Here is a 15,761-nt window from a genome sequence, read left to right on the forward strand (position 1 = left end):
ATACCACATGCTAATGGCTATGTTGTCTTTTCACAATGGCTTCTGGAGCCCTCTTAGCTGAGAAGACCTTGGGGACGGGGGAGGAGGAGTAGAACGCTTCTGTAAACTTTATGAAAAGTGCTGAAAATCAGTAATCCATCACAATTTACCCTTATGAGGGCCTTTGATGTGTCAACAAAATAGCCTGAATTAATGGAGTCAGGAAGAGACTTTTACCATTTCTAAAATAAACTTGAGTGCACATTTGTTTGCCTGCATTACCAGTTAAACAAAGATATGGAACAAAATAAACTCCAAAGTTTGGCTGTTCCAACCTGTGGCTATTACCCTGTCATCCATCTTCACATTTTCAATTATTGGCCATTCAGAGGATCCCCTTCCTGCTCTGTAACCTTTGAAAAGTCAGTGTAGACCTTCATATCTAAACTGCATTACTTACTATTCCATGAATGGAGCAGCAGTCAATAGCTAGCTAATATTTACCATCTGCAATCTGCGCCATGCTTTAAGTGAAAGCTGAAAGCTAACACAACTATTTACAGGACAGAGAGGGTTAAGTGGGCCACTCTTTCCCCTTTTTCTTTTATTTATAAGAACTGTTTGCGCACACTGAAATCAAGACTTACAGTGACCTCGACTGTTGGGGTTTTGCTCACTTTTATAGAACCTATTTATTTTCAGCTGGAGAATAAAAAACGGTGTGTGTTCAGACTTCGGGTATGCTAAATAAAAACAGGTTTGGGGATGTACTACACTATTTGTATCATTGTCTAAAGCCATAGGGCTTTTATTTTAGTGTGTCTATGTGTGGGGGGATATTTTTGTACATGACTTCCAAAGTGTATTAAATTGCTTTGTACAGCCCAAGGTGTTCACATGTAGGACTATTAACAGTCCCAGCTTACAGAACAAGCTGTTTGTAGTAGAATACAAAGCCTGGTCACAGGGCTTGAAAAATCAGCCAGTTCACCAGTGCTAAGTAGGAAGTGCATGGAAGCATACTCCTTGGCTTCTGCAGAATTTAAGAATTTTAAAAAATTCAAGTTGTGACCCTCAGAGCATCCTAGTGCAAGAGGGCGCTTTAGACTTTGTGGGAGATCCTGATCATAGGCATGGTCAGCCATCTTGCTGGAAGCAGGTGTGGTAAGAATCTTACCTGGAACAAACACTTAGTTTTGTTAAATGTTAGTTACGAGAAAACGTTTGTAATCATTTCTGACTTTATCCCTTATATCTGAACTCACATAAAACCTCTCTTTTTTGATTAAATATATTTGTTTTAATTTCATTCTCAATCAATCCAGCACAGTGGTTGAAGTGATTATTAACTCCAGTTAAAGCAACACACTTTTGTCTCTTTAAAAGAGCAACGGACCATGTCACTCTGAATGTTCCAGGAGAGGGCTGGACATATCAGGGCAGACAGTTTTGGGGAAATTCAGGACTAGGAGTGTGTTGGGGTCACTTGGCTAGTAGTAACCAAGGCTGGTGACAAGATTATGGCTGTGGTGTAACACGCTGGCTACGGGAGTCAGAGTTGCTGAACCAGGATGACTCAATGCATAGATACACAGTGGGTGCTTGTATGCTGGCTGGGAACTTCCAGACAGGAATCTACAACAACAGAGCATATTAAGGCGCTCAAGGTTCCAGGACAAGCAGTGACAGAACCTCTCACTAGTCAAAATTGACAGAATTACCTACCTCTTAGGGTTATGAGGAAAACCCTGGAAGCGTACCTGATGCAATGCAGTCTTCTAAACTGGCAGACAGCTTGAAATAATAGAGCAGTACAAACTGCCTACAGGTTGAATCCTGACCTAACCACACAATGTGAATAACTTACCTATGCCCAGGGTATTTCTCTGGCCCTAGAAGAATGAATCGTCTCCTTCCCTCCCTGTGATAATGGGGTTGCTCAGCAGCTACTTATCTAGCCCCATTATTCTTCCCCAACATGGCTGCGTAGTGGCAGGCTTGTTCTTTTAGACACACTTTACTGAAAATGTGTTTGAGAACATGATGCCCAAGTGATGCTCATTCCTATCTGCCTGTCATTGTCATGTTAAACTTTAAATATTTGTATCTCATATAACATTGAAATTATAAATAAAGACTGTAAGGTGGGAATAGCTGGGAAGTACAGCTAGTATGACATCTTTTATGTTCCTAGTGCAGATGAATTTTTGAGCATGCCTTTCCCCCTGCCTTGAATTTTAGTATCAGAACTGGGGTTACAGCTCTTGTCCAAGTCAGCCTCTTTTTGGTGCATGCACAGCTCAGAGTAAAGGCATAAGTAAGGGGCCACAATTTGAAATGCTTGCTCAGTTATACTGGTGAAATGAAACAACCAATATTTGGATACAGCTGTAACAGCAGTAAATCGTGATGTATCAGTAGTGATGAAGGTACTTTATATAATTAAGTCAGCAGATTTTTCTTCCCTCTTGTTCTGATCTGATGTGATTTGTCAAAACACTCAGAGTTTTTTGGCAACTTCTTTCACTCTAATTGAAAGAGAAAAGTAATTCAATGAGAAGATGATGCGGGTTGGTTTAGTACATGGATTATGGCTTCAGAACAGGACCTACTTTTTGCTTGTACCCCGGACATCTGGAAACATTCCATTGCCACATTTTATTAGAACACTGAAATTACCTCATTAAATGATATAGAGATTTAGAAAAAAGGATAATTGTTGGTAGATCAATCACAGATTAAGTTACCCAGGCCATTTTAATATATCCTCATTTATCACCACAGACCATTAACATGGCCATTGGCTATACCATGTACATTTATTTTTATCTCAGACTTTGCAGGGCTTTGGAGCCTTCTCTAAGTGTAACGGGCCCTCTCCCCCAGCATTTTTATCCTTTGTTGTTGAATGAATGAGCTGATCAGCAATAAAGCACATATGCCAAATATTTTAATACCAACTGTTGCTTTTGTAGTTAAAAAATAGATCTAGGGCCTGACAGAAAACCTCACCTGCTTATTCATGTTTGTGCTGTTAAACCCTTCAGTGGTGCTTCATTGCATTGTTTTGTGTTACCACAAGTATGTGAATATTCTGTAGTAGTGACAGGCAATGTTCTGAGGCAGAGGGTGTGGTGAAGGGGGTCCTGAGGCTGAGGGGGGTACAGAGAGGGGGTGTTTCAGATATGGGGAGGTCTCTGGTAAAAGGGAAGGGGCTGGATGGCACAATTCCTGTGGTGGCTGGTGCTGACTGGGGCTGGGCTGGGCAGGGAGCCTCCAAGGAGGCTCGTGCAGACAAAGGGTTGGGGGTCAGAGGGAGACCATCGAGGTGGCTGATGCTGACTGGGAAGGGAGGACCCTAGACTCCATCTGCTTCCATGGGAATCTGCTGCACTGCGTGTTTACATATGTGATGGCTTCTACTAAGGGTCTGTATGGAAGATTATGAGCCTTGGATGGGGAGATGGTAGTGGACTCTGAGGCAATGAGAGATGTGGGGCGGGGGGAGCTGTGCAGTGAGAGGGGAGTCTTTGAAGCAAGGGATGTTTGAGTACGGGCATCTCTGAGATTTGTGCCAAGTTTCCACTTGGAAGATACACCAAGCAAGGATGGTTCAATAGTCCTCACTCTGAAGATGCCTAATCAACGCTATGAAAGCTGCAGCCACTAGTTATTTACCACAGCAGGACATCATTCTATCTGTTGTCCATTATGTTTATCAAATGAAAGGAAGATGAGACTCAAGGGGGTTATTTTTCAGAGGCCCACGTGATCCTCTGGCTGATTCGTTTTGTCTTTTTATCTGCTGAGATTTAGTTCACGTTAAAACTAACCTTTGCCTGAAACCAATAAATTTTGCTCACTTTCCAATCAAAGCCACCCACTGGGCTGTTTCTGCTCCTTCCTCTCCTCTTGTGAAAATAATATGGGCTTCTCCCTCTTCCCACTTCCATACCTCCAAATTCCTCCCTGTCCTTGGGGGAAGGGACAGAGCTTTGCAGCAGTTCTGGTTGGCTGCCTTGCCCCAGGAGTTGGGAAAGTGGGGAAGGCACCCAGTGAGAGGAAGGCGTCTAGTGTTTCTCCTGGTCAGGGCTGGAAGTCCCATGAGGGCTGGAACTTCTGTCTTTGGGAGACTGGCTCCAACAGGGACTACAGTCCTGTTACTCAGGATTAAACCATGAGATTTGGCAGCACTAAAAATGCCTGAGCAAGGCAGCACGGTCTCGTTGATAGGGAACTGGAGTGGGAGTCAGGAGACCCAAGTGCTATTCCCAGCCTAGCACTGACCTGCTATGTGACCTTGAGAGTGTCGCTTTCCTTTTCCGTGTCTGTTTTCCTTCCCATCCTTTGTCTATTTAGATTGTAAGCTCTTCAGGAGAGAGACTGTTTCTCAGTCTGTGTACGTATAGGATCTAATACAATGGGATCATGATCTTGGTTGGAGCTTCTAGGCTCTACTATAATACTAATAACAATGAAGAAGATTAAAAAATGCTGAGCCAAACCCTGTCCTCATTTATATCTATGCAACTGAAGTCTGTGATCCAACTTTTGCCTTAATTGAGGAAAAACCCGTTTGGGTTCAATGGGAATTTGGCCCAGTTACAGACTGTGGAATTTGGTCCATATGCCCGCATGAGATAGCATTGTAGAACTGGGTAGAATATAGATTCAAGTACAGAAGCACAGATGTTATCAGGGATGCTTTAGCAGAGCTCCAGACCTGAAAACCCAGGTTCATACTCACCATAGCAGATTCCTTTCCGTTCACATGTTCACGTGTCTATAGAGTCTCTATTATACCTGTTCTTTTCAACTAGGTTATTTAGCATGATTTAGAAAATGGAATCAGAATTTTCTGATGCCGTGGAGAGATGAGGGGTGAAATCCTAGCCCTGTTGAAGTCAATGGCAAAACTCCCACTGAATTTCAATGAGGCCAGGATTTTACCCCCAGAATCTTGATGTCGTCACTGTTGATCTCTAGTAGATCTAGCAAGGGAGCTGTCATTTTGATTTTCCTTAAAGAAATTCAATTTTCTTCAATAAAATTGAAATTTTCCCATGGAAATTTTTCATTTTGTGAAACGGGCATTCTGGTGGAAAAATTTCTGACCAGCTCTAATATCTAGCCTGTGATTTCTTCTACCCTATTTTATTCTTCCTCTTTTATTTTGTTCCCTAGATATGAGCACAGGTAATTAGTTTTGTGGTTCCCAAGGAGGCTCCCAAGTTTAGTGAGGCCTGGATAGTGAGTTTTTTTGTCTCATTAAGTTTTGGCTTGTTCCAAAATACACAAGTAGCTGGAATAGATGACTGTATAGGCCAAAAGTTTTATTGGCATGAATTTGTGTATCCACATTACTTGTGTAACTATTTAAGAGGAGAAATATTTGCCTGCAAATTTTCAGTTAACACTGACCTATGTGTATGTCTCTTCTTTCTCTTCCTTCCCTCCAAATACTTCTTTCCTTTATGTCTGGCTGTTTTATCCCCATTTTTTGAGTGCCCTTTTGCCATTTAATTGACAATTTTTTCTTCTCCCTATTAAAATAATTTCTCCATTAATTTCCTTTTTCCATTTCTCTCCCCGTTCCTCTTTTGTTCCACCTTTTTCCCCTGCTCCCCTTCATTCTCCCATTTCTTCTGGTTTTCTTTCTTCCAATTTTTCTTTTGATCTTTGGTCCCACCCTTCATACTGAAGCCAGTGCAATAGTACAGCATGCTTTCATTTTCAGAATCTCATAGCAGTCTTGATACAAGCAATATTCCATGACAGGCCTTGACAAAACATAGCTCTTTTGTTTGAAAGTAAAGATCTGTTTTAAATAGACTGATTCATCCCAGTTCAGAGCAGTGGCTTTGTTTTAGGCCTAGGCAGCGTAGTAGGGACTGTCTGGCAGGTGCATCTTACAGTGAGCGTCACTGAGCAATACATTCTGTAATTACAGGTCATGAAGGTGGAGCTCCTCTTTGATGTGCCTTTGTTGTTGCTGCAGCAGTTGATACAATTTGGCTGAAATATCAAATGCAGATAGCAATAAAATTTAATTAAGAAATCAAAGCTTTCATCTGGGTTTTAGAACTCAAGCCAGCAGGTTTCTTCAATCTAAAGAAAACATAGACGGCGTGGAGAGTAGAAGGCAGTGTCTTTGTAGCATATAAAATGTATAACCTTATTTTGATTGCTTACAAAGATAAAGCTTTTAGCAACTGCTGTTCACTTATGAGGCTTCTAGATCTTCCCAACAAGTAGGTACTTCCTTAACTGTCATCTTTTTTATTTTAATAATTTAACTCTTTGTTGCTAATTCTTTGTTTATGGAGTTTTGGATTCCTTCATACAATAAATGTGGGTGAAGCATGTCTGCAAAGGTGATAATTTGGTGGTTGCCACCTTTGTGTGTGAGACTCAGGTTAAAGATTAACATTGACACGGCTGCGTTTTCAGACACTGATTCAGTTATGAATATGGTTCAGTATATCCCCTTTTCAAGAAAGTACTGAAGCATGTGCTCAACTTTAAGCGTGTGCTTAACATCCATTGAAATCAATGGGATGTAGGAATGCATTTAAGGTTAATCATATGATTAACTGCATTGCTTAATAGGGATGGCTTGCTCAAACGGGTCTTAGCCTTTATGCCTGCTTCCCACCAACTAACACTGAGAGGCAACTTGATCTAGTGGATTAAGCACCGGCACGGGGAATCAGGAATTCTTGACTCTGACTCGGTCTTCTTGCTCTGGGGCCTGGGGCAAGTCATGGAGGGCTGGTTTCTCAGACATTCATTTCTGTGGGTTCAGTTTATCACAGAATCATAGAAATGTAGTGTGTGGGACGCAGAGAAGCCATCAAGTTCAGCCTCTGGTGCTGAGGCAGGACCAAGAACACCTATACAGTCCCTGACAGGTGTTTGTCCAACCTTTTGTTCTTAAAAATCTCCAGTGATGGAGATTCCACAACCTCCCTTGGAGGCCTATTCCAGAGTTTAACTACTTTTATAGTTTTAAAGTTTTTCCTAATATCTACCCTAAATCCCCCTCGCTGCAGATTAAGCAGATTACTGCTTGTCCTGCCTTCAGTGGAAATGGAGAACAATTGACCATCATCCTCTTTATAACAGCCCTTAGCATATCTGAAGACTGCCATCAGGTCCCCACTCAGTCTTCCTTTCTCAAGACTAACCGTGCTCATTTTTTTGACCTTTTCCCAGAAGGCATATTTTTTAAACCTTTTATCATTTTTGTTGCTCTCCTCTGGACTCTCTCCACTTTTCTAAAGTGTGGTGTCCAGAATTCAACACAGTACTCCAGCTGAAGCCTCACCAGTAATTGTTCTGCTGAATTGAGCAGAACAATTACCTCCCATGTCTTACATACAATACTCCAGTTAATATACTCCAGAATGAGATTGGCATTTTTGCAACTACATCACACTGTGGGCTCGTATTCAGTTTGTGATCCACTATAACCCCCAGATTCTTTTCAGCAGTAGTGCTGCCTCGCCAGTCATTCCGCATTTTGAAGTTGTGCATTTGATTTTTCCTTCTCAAGTGAAGTACTTTGCACTTACCTTTATTGAATTTCATCTTATTGAACTGAGACCAATTCTCCATTTGAGTTCTAACACTTGCAACTCCTCCCAACTTAGTGTCATGTGCAAATTTTACAAGCATATTAAGTGTATTCTCCACTCCATTATCCAAGTCATTAATGATTGAATTAAATAGGACTGGACCTAGGACTGACCCCATGGGGCCCCACTAGATCCTCTCTCCCAGTTTGACAGTTAGCCATTAATAACTACTCGTTGAGTATGGCCTTTCAACTAGTTATGCACCCAATTTATTGTAATGCCATCTAGATGGCATTTCCCAAGTTTGCTTATGAGAATGTTAGGTGAGACTGTATCAAAAGCCTTATTAAAATCAAGATATATCATGTCTACTGCTCCTCCCTCCTCTTCACATAATCCACTCTGCCAGTGACCCTGTCAAAGAAGGAAACTAGGTTGGTTTGGCATGATTTGGCCTTGACAAATCCATCCTGGCTATTCCTTAACTCTCTTATCCTCTAGGTGCTTGCAAACCGATTGTTTAATAAGTTATTTCAATATCTTTTCAGGTATTGAAGTTAGGATGACAAGTCTATAATTCACTGGGTCCTCTTTGCTCCCCTTTTTAAAGCTAATACTATGGCTGCCCTTCTCCAGTCCCCTGAGACCACACCTGTCCTCTGAGTTTAGGTTGTTTTGATGTGGAATCAGGGACTTACCTATGTAAGTAGGCCTAAACTGTGTGTGCAAAACTGCTTGTGGAATTATTTGCACCTCTGAAAATGGAGACCTGATTAAAGCCAGGCTGCAAATTTGACCCTTAGCTTCTATATCACAATGTCTTCATCTCTAAATGGTGACAATAATGCGTACCTTCAGTACCGCCTAGGGAAGTTGCAACAATAAGATTACTTAAATCTGGAGACTGACTGCCTTATTCACACGAGTCGTTGAACTGAATTCTATGGGATAACTCTTGTGAGTAAGAGGAGCAAGATTTGTGCCCAAGGGCAGGTCTACACTAGAAGTGCTACATCGGTGCAGCTGTGACACTATAGTGCGACTGGTGAGGACATTCTGTGGTGATGGGAGAGCGCTCCCCTGTCAGCATAATTATTCCACCTCTGCGAGATGTGTAGTAGTCCTCGGGAGTGCGTCTCCCACTGACTTAGCGCCACTGTGGACAGCGCTTAGGTTGCTGTCACTTGCATCACTTGGGTGTGTGTGTGTGTCTTTTTCACACCCCTGAGCGATGTAAGTTAGATTGACTAAGCAGTAGTGTAGACCTGCCCCAAGTATTTGCATACTTCGGAATATTACTAGCGGGGATCAGATGGGAGAAGAAAAAAAGTGCTGGCCAAATCCAGAAACGGTCTCAACGACAGCCTTGTTAGAGGTTACTCATACAAACAAACATAAAGGTGTCCGCCAAAGGGAGGGAAATGGAGAAAACTGGTAACAAGAGTTGGTCTCTCTAAATACATTTAATTTGAATCCTGATATCCACTTATGACGAAATGTTATTGAGAAATTGTTTGACAGTGTGTTTAGAAGCTGAAAACATCACAGTAAAGGTGTTGTAGAATACATTTAAAAGTATGCCCTGTGGCTTAGTTAAAAAAAACCTGTCCATTATGTTCAGAGCAACACTTTACAGTCCATCAGTTTGACACTTCAAAGGTAAGAAATGCTACTTACTATAGGGTGACCAGATAGCAAGGTGATAAATCAGGACAGGGGATGGGGGGTAATAGGCACCTATATAAGACAAAGCCCCAAATATCAGGACTGTCCCTATAAAATCAGGACATCTGGTCACCCTACCTTACTATGGCATAAGTAAACTCTAAAGAGTTATTGAAAATAGAGGATCTGCTTTTCAGTCAGTTTCATGTGTGTGTCCTACCAGAAGAGAGTACCAATCTTGGATTAGCTCACACATTTGGTGGTACAGAAGCCTAAGAAGCTTCCGGTACCATTCAATTCACACACACAATTCTGAAAAATAAATTGTTGAACTATCTTGTAGCAACAGTTTCAAACTTTCAAAGGCTGCAATTGGAGTCAAAAGTTTAAAAAAGAAAAGAAAAAGTACTTGCCATCTTTTGTGTTTAAAGTAAGCAAATTAACGTCTTGACATTTTCACTACTAATTTTGATGCTTTGATAAAAATAATTTATTACTGTACTTTGAAGCCCTAAATTTCACCTCACAGGATAAGAAGAAAAGAGGAGAAATTTCAAAGTGAGTAATTACCTGCTGCTGCTGCTATTTAAATCCTCTGGCTGAGGATTAAAGCCAATCTTTAGGCTGTTAATAGCCTGCAGTAAACAACTAATGAATTAGAGAACAGAAGTAAAAGCAACTAATGCTGAAGGATATTCCCATTAATACCAGAAGGCATAGTTGCAGCATACTGATATCCTGTGTAATATAATGAAATACCTTCATTTGATACCATAGTGTATAAAAGCAAGTAAGTAACACATACGGTACCAGTTTTCTTCAGTGGCTGTTGCAGCTACTGCTGGTCCAACATTCATATGCTAAGATGAACAGAATTTGATTTGATGTCAAGGGCTGTGCCGCCAAGAACTGTAACTCATTAAGTTGTGGGAACAGTGTGCTCCCAGAGAAAGGGACCATGACTAACAAAAGAGAGACAAAGGAGAGGAAGTGGAAACTAAAAGGAAAATGGTTGAAAACAAGGAGCTGTGGACAATAAATCCTAGACAGGGATATCTAGGATGAGATCTGTTATTGATCAGTTGAGAAATGAGAGCAAGTATTTTGAGGAAAATGAGAGAAAAAGGAAAGAAAGCACTTTTATGGGCAAAAGATTATTTGAACATTGTATGTATTAAATGTGCTTTGTCTAATCCCCTGATAAATGAAGTATGGGCTTATTCTGCAGCCCTCACTCACACATGCAGTCCGGCTCACTTTGCTGGCACTGCCCATGTGAGTAAGGGCAGCGGGCCCTAAATTATTATAAAACACCAGTTGATGCTGCTCCGAAAGATATTAAAAGGGGGAGTGTGTGGCCATTTGCTTTTATTTAAATGAACAGAAATGGTGTTCATTTGTTGTACTTTATCTTTTTCCTTTTTATGGGATAAACTTTTTCCCTTTAAAAGGAATTTAAGTAGTAATATAGCAAACAAGAGCTAAATACACTATTATGTTCTTAAAATCCATTAGACTGTTATTTAGGGGCATTAGGATAAGTGGCTCTTCACCTCTTATTAGCCCCAGGCTCTTTTAGGTTATAGATTCACACAGTTCATGAACAGGGTATAAACCCTGACTGAAAGTACGGGGAAATGAATGGCATACAGACAGTGTGGAATGTAAACATTCATCAAGCAGCCAAAAGTCATCTCAAAAGAGAGCAGTTATTTTGAAGGGCTAATTGTCCATGAACTCTAAAGAATCATTATTTGTTGTTTATATATCATAGAATCATAGAATATTAGGGTTGGAAGAGACCTCAGGAGGTCATCTAGTCCAGTCCCCTGGTCAAAGCAGGTCCAACCCCAACTAAATCATCCCAGCCAGGGCTTTATCAAGCCAGGCCTTAAAAACCTCTAAGGATGGAGATTCCACTATCTCCCTAGGTAACCCATTCCAGTGCTTCACCACCCTCCTAGTGAAACAGTGTTTCCTAATATCCAACCTAGACCTCCCCCACTGCAACTTGAGACCATTGCTCCTTGCATCAACAATAGGCTCATGCTGTACTAAATACAAACTACAGCATCCCTGCCCTGAAGGCTCCAATGTTGCAACACATTGTTCATGGATGCATTCTAGTGAGCCTGTGAATCACAGGACCAGCACCTTAATAGGAAATACTCATTTTGAAATCACTAGTGAAGGAACAATATTCCAAATCACCAGAACTAAATTAGAGACGGTTAAAAATTGTACTTAATTGTTTTCAAAGAAGATGCCCTAAACTAACCAAATATGTTTTGATATGTCTATTTCCTAGTAGTTATGAAGCATAATTTTTCAAATTATTTCTCTGCTACCAAGGTTCTCTTCTGCATCTATCTTGGTTCGCTGCTTCTATCTAGTCACCCTTCTCTTATTGGTACAATTCCCATTAGAATATAATCGGTTCTTATCTCAGATAAGGGTCACTAGTGTGAACTTAAAAAGAAGTATCCCCAAGGAAGCAGGAAGGACATGGAATGAGGGAGTGAGAAATTCGTTGCCAGCTGCTTTGCAAAAAGGCCAAATGCAATGTGTGACACCCTTCCTTCATGACAGGGAATTACTATACAAAGGCTATAGGCTCCATGGAGCTGATTGTTGAGGGGATGGTGTACTTTTGTTTAGCTGATGACATCCCTGCATGCTGTGTCTGAAAAGTCAAAGCAAACAAAAGGCACCCCTCCCCCATAAGTTTTCATTTTATAATAGGAATAACATTTGATTAAGAGCTGGGAGTATCCTCAGCTTCACCTTTGGTATTTGCCTTTCGGGCCTTATCTCTGAAATTGCCATTTCCTAAACCTTGAGCTCCCATTCAGGAAAAAGAAACCCCAAATGAACAGTCATTCAGAGTAGAGGAGAGTTTTTTAATGCCACATGGTGGGAGTAAGTGAAGAAGGGGCAACTGGTTTCAGACTATGATATTTCCTCTCTTTCTTACATGCTTTAATGAACAGCTAAATAATGAACAATGTGATATTTGAAATATCCACACTGGCAGCTGAATAAGCACCAGTTGAAATAAATGGGGCAGTTTATGCCTCAGAGTTATTGTTCCAGGCTCTCTGCAAACTCAGGCAGACATCACTGCATTGGTTATACTTGGTTCATGTTTTCACATTCATATTTTTACTTACACACACACACACAGAGAGAGAGAGAGAGAGAGAAGTGAGACGCCGAACAGTTGAGTTAAGTCTGTCTGCAATTCCCCAGCTACCACTGCCCCACACTTCAGAAGATGCTGCCATAAATAATGAAGTACTCATAAGACACGTTCAGTTAAAAGTTAGCTGACTAAATCTTTCCCCTCCCTCCCCTTTTCCTCATCCTTTTTGGAGTTTAGTCTGACCACCTCTTTTTACTGAGTATTTTATGACTGATTTCCAGATCTCAACAAAGTATCTTATTTGTTTTTCCAAACTATCCTAGTATTATTTATTCTTTGTATTAGAGCAGTACCTTAAGGCCCACTGTGCTAGACGCTGTACTATAGATGACTTTTTTTTCACAAGCAGCTGTTTGTGTTAAGAGCTAAGATTCATTCTCACACTGACAAAATTGTCCTTCAGGAACGTTATGTTCTTAACCATTATTCAGTTTAATGTGTTCCATTTAGCACTATCATAAGAAAATTCTCTTGTTTTTGGAAAATGTATTGGTAAACAAAAAACAGAAGATGTAGGGATTGTCTTATTAATGATGGCGTTGATTATTCACAGAATGTCATCCCCAAATTTCCCTGTGTTTGGCCAAGCACAGGACATATGTTAGTAATTGGTAATATGTGTTGGGCATCTCCACCATAAACTGTTGTTTCAAAACACAATTAGGACTAAAAGAAGTGGGTTCCAGAGAGCCTGGGAAAGGTCTAAAATGGGATGAGGTTTCAATTTGCTATGTGTAGTAGCCAAATAGCTTTGATTTCAAAGTTCTTCTCTGCATGTAAAATCTCAATCCTTGACACATTTTTTGCTTATGCTGCAAGATGGGCCTTCTTTTTGGGTCTAAAGGAAGCTGGTTAATTGAGATTTGATATGTTCAAATTTGATATGTGATTAGGTCACAGTGCTGAGCCAGCAGCAGCAGCAGGTGTGGGCATGACTTGGAGGGGAGGGATGGAATGTTATCTTCAGATGAGGAGCCCCCAAAAGCACAGTGTCCTGGGCAACAGCTCAGTTTCAACATTAGAGATGACCCAGGTAATGAGTTGTTCCTCACTTGTGTGGTGATTTGGTTTGATTGTACTTTTCAGGAGGCTTCAGTCCAGATTCTTTCTTGCAATGCAAGCACTAGCAGAGAGCTTGGTGATATTTTCATCTTTTGCTGTATTAGTTTGTAAATGGCTCTTAAAATCTGAATTTATTTAAATTTTAACTTTGTGTCTGAATGCCAGATGTGTAGTTGTGCATATTTGGTTCTGAATGTTGAAAATATGACTACATTTGGGGTGTGAGTATGTGTAGAGAAATGCATGAGGGCTACCTTCTATTGGTCTCAGTCTGGGGTAATAATGATATGTTGGGAAAGCAACAGGAAGATCAGCCCCTTTGATTGAGGGTGTCTCTGTGATTTATTACTAGAGTCTGCAATCTGGAGATACCATTGGATCCCTAGCTGCTCTTAGACAGTAGTCATATAGAAGCAGTGACCAGCAGCAGTTTGTCTTCATCTTCTTCTAGCTAGGATGTTGCAACCATTTCTTTCAATGCAGATCTGGCTACTGTAATCCATCCCTTTATCATCTTAAGACTAGGTTACTACAGTACACTCTGTTTGGTACTAAACGTTAAGTCCACCGGGTAGCTGAAGATAGACCACTTAGTGCAAAATGTGATGGGCTACATGCTATCTTCCTGGGAGCACATGACACCACAGTTTCATTATTTGGACAAGGGACCTGATCCAAAGCCCATTAAAGTCAACGGGAGTGTTTCAGTTGACTCCAATAGCCTTTGAATCAAGCCCTTGGCTGCTTTTGCCTTCCAAAATGCATTGGTCATAAGTGACCTGGGACCTGCCAGTTTGACAGTCTGTCTCTCTCCCCTATGTGATACTCAGAGGATGCATAAGATAATCTGCCGCCTGAGACAAAACTTCAGTGTGCCACCTTGTCGGGGATTAGAGCAGCTAGGATCAGCTGCTGGCCTGCTCCCTGACTAACTGTGCTGCTAGACAACCAAGGAGTCCAGCGGCACTGCCTTGGAACTGACAGAGCGGACACAGCCCCTGGTTGGCTGCTGGTTTAGCAGCCCTGCTTATGAGCCCGGTGCCCACAGCAGATCAGCGGCTGCTCAACACTTACCATGCCTGCAGCTGCACTTGCCCTTTTTCCAGTCCCTGCTCCTGCTTTGTTCCAGCCTTGGTCCAATCTGTTCCAGTCCCATTCCTGCTTGTTCCAGCCCTTGTTCCGGTTTCTGCTCCAGCTATGCTCTAGCCCCTGCTCCCCTCTGCCTTCAAACTTCTAGCTTCGATCCCTGGCTCTACTTCTGGCTTATGACTCTGGTTCACCCTCTGTTTGTAGCATTTGACTTCTGTCTCTCTGATACTGATCCATCACTCTTCCTCTGGCTTATGACTCTGGTTTACCCCCGGGAACTGGCATTTGGCTTCTGTCCCTCTGGTACTGACCCTCTGCTTGTTTCCTGGACTCTGCCAACCCTGGACCCAGCTCTAACTGGTAGGCTGAACTCTCACTTCTGCCACTAGGCCTGATCAGCTATAGATTGAGCAATACAAAGACTAGGGGCCCACATCGCTAGCATGGACCCACTCAGGCCATTTTTCCCCTGTCAGAGCTGTTGATGGGTGGGGGCATACAGAACTTGCAGGTCCAGGTGTCCACCCTGAAGGTGCAGGTTGCAGCCCTACAAGCCAAGGTGGCATCACCAGTAACCCCAGTTCTTACTCCTGAGTGCTGATGGTCCTGCTCCCAGACAAGTTTAGTGGTGACTGTGGTCTGATCCGAGGTTTCCTAAACCAATGCTGGCTCCTCTTCTTGCTCTCCCCCAATTGTTCCTAACAGACCAGGCCTAAGTAGGGCTCATCATTACTCTGCTCACAGGGGAGGCCTTGTCCTAGGCCCTCCCCCTTTTTTGGAACAGTCTAGCCCCCTCCTGGGCCAGTGGAAGCAGTTCACTCAGGCCATGTTGGTTATCTTTGGTGACCCCCACTGCAGCCACACTGATGAAGCCGTGCAGCAAATACCAAAGCAAGGGCGTAAAGCAGCTGCCTAATACACTGCAGAATTCCACATGAGGCCATACAGCATCATCAGTTTCAGATTGGGCTGAATGATAATATAAAGGATGACCTGGTGCAGGTCAAGCCACCATCTTGTCTTGACAACTTGATTGACCTATGTATCAGAAATGACAACCATCTTACCACGTGGCACCATGAATGTGGCCCAACCCCTCAAGCCCTGACAATGCCCCAGCCTGCCACCTGTCGACTGCACACCCCAGTCCAGGACCTGAAACCCAGACATGTTAACCAGGCCTGCCC

The sequence above is a fragment of the Eretmochelys imbricata genome, chromosome 2 (genome assembly GCF_965152235.1).
Source record: "Eretmochelys imbricata isolate rEreImb1 chromosome 2, rEreImb1.hap1, whole genome shotgun sequence".
Classification (NCBI taxonomy): Eukaryota; Metazoa; Chordata; order Testudines; family Cheloniidae; genus Eretmochelys; species Eretmochelys imbricata.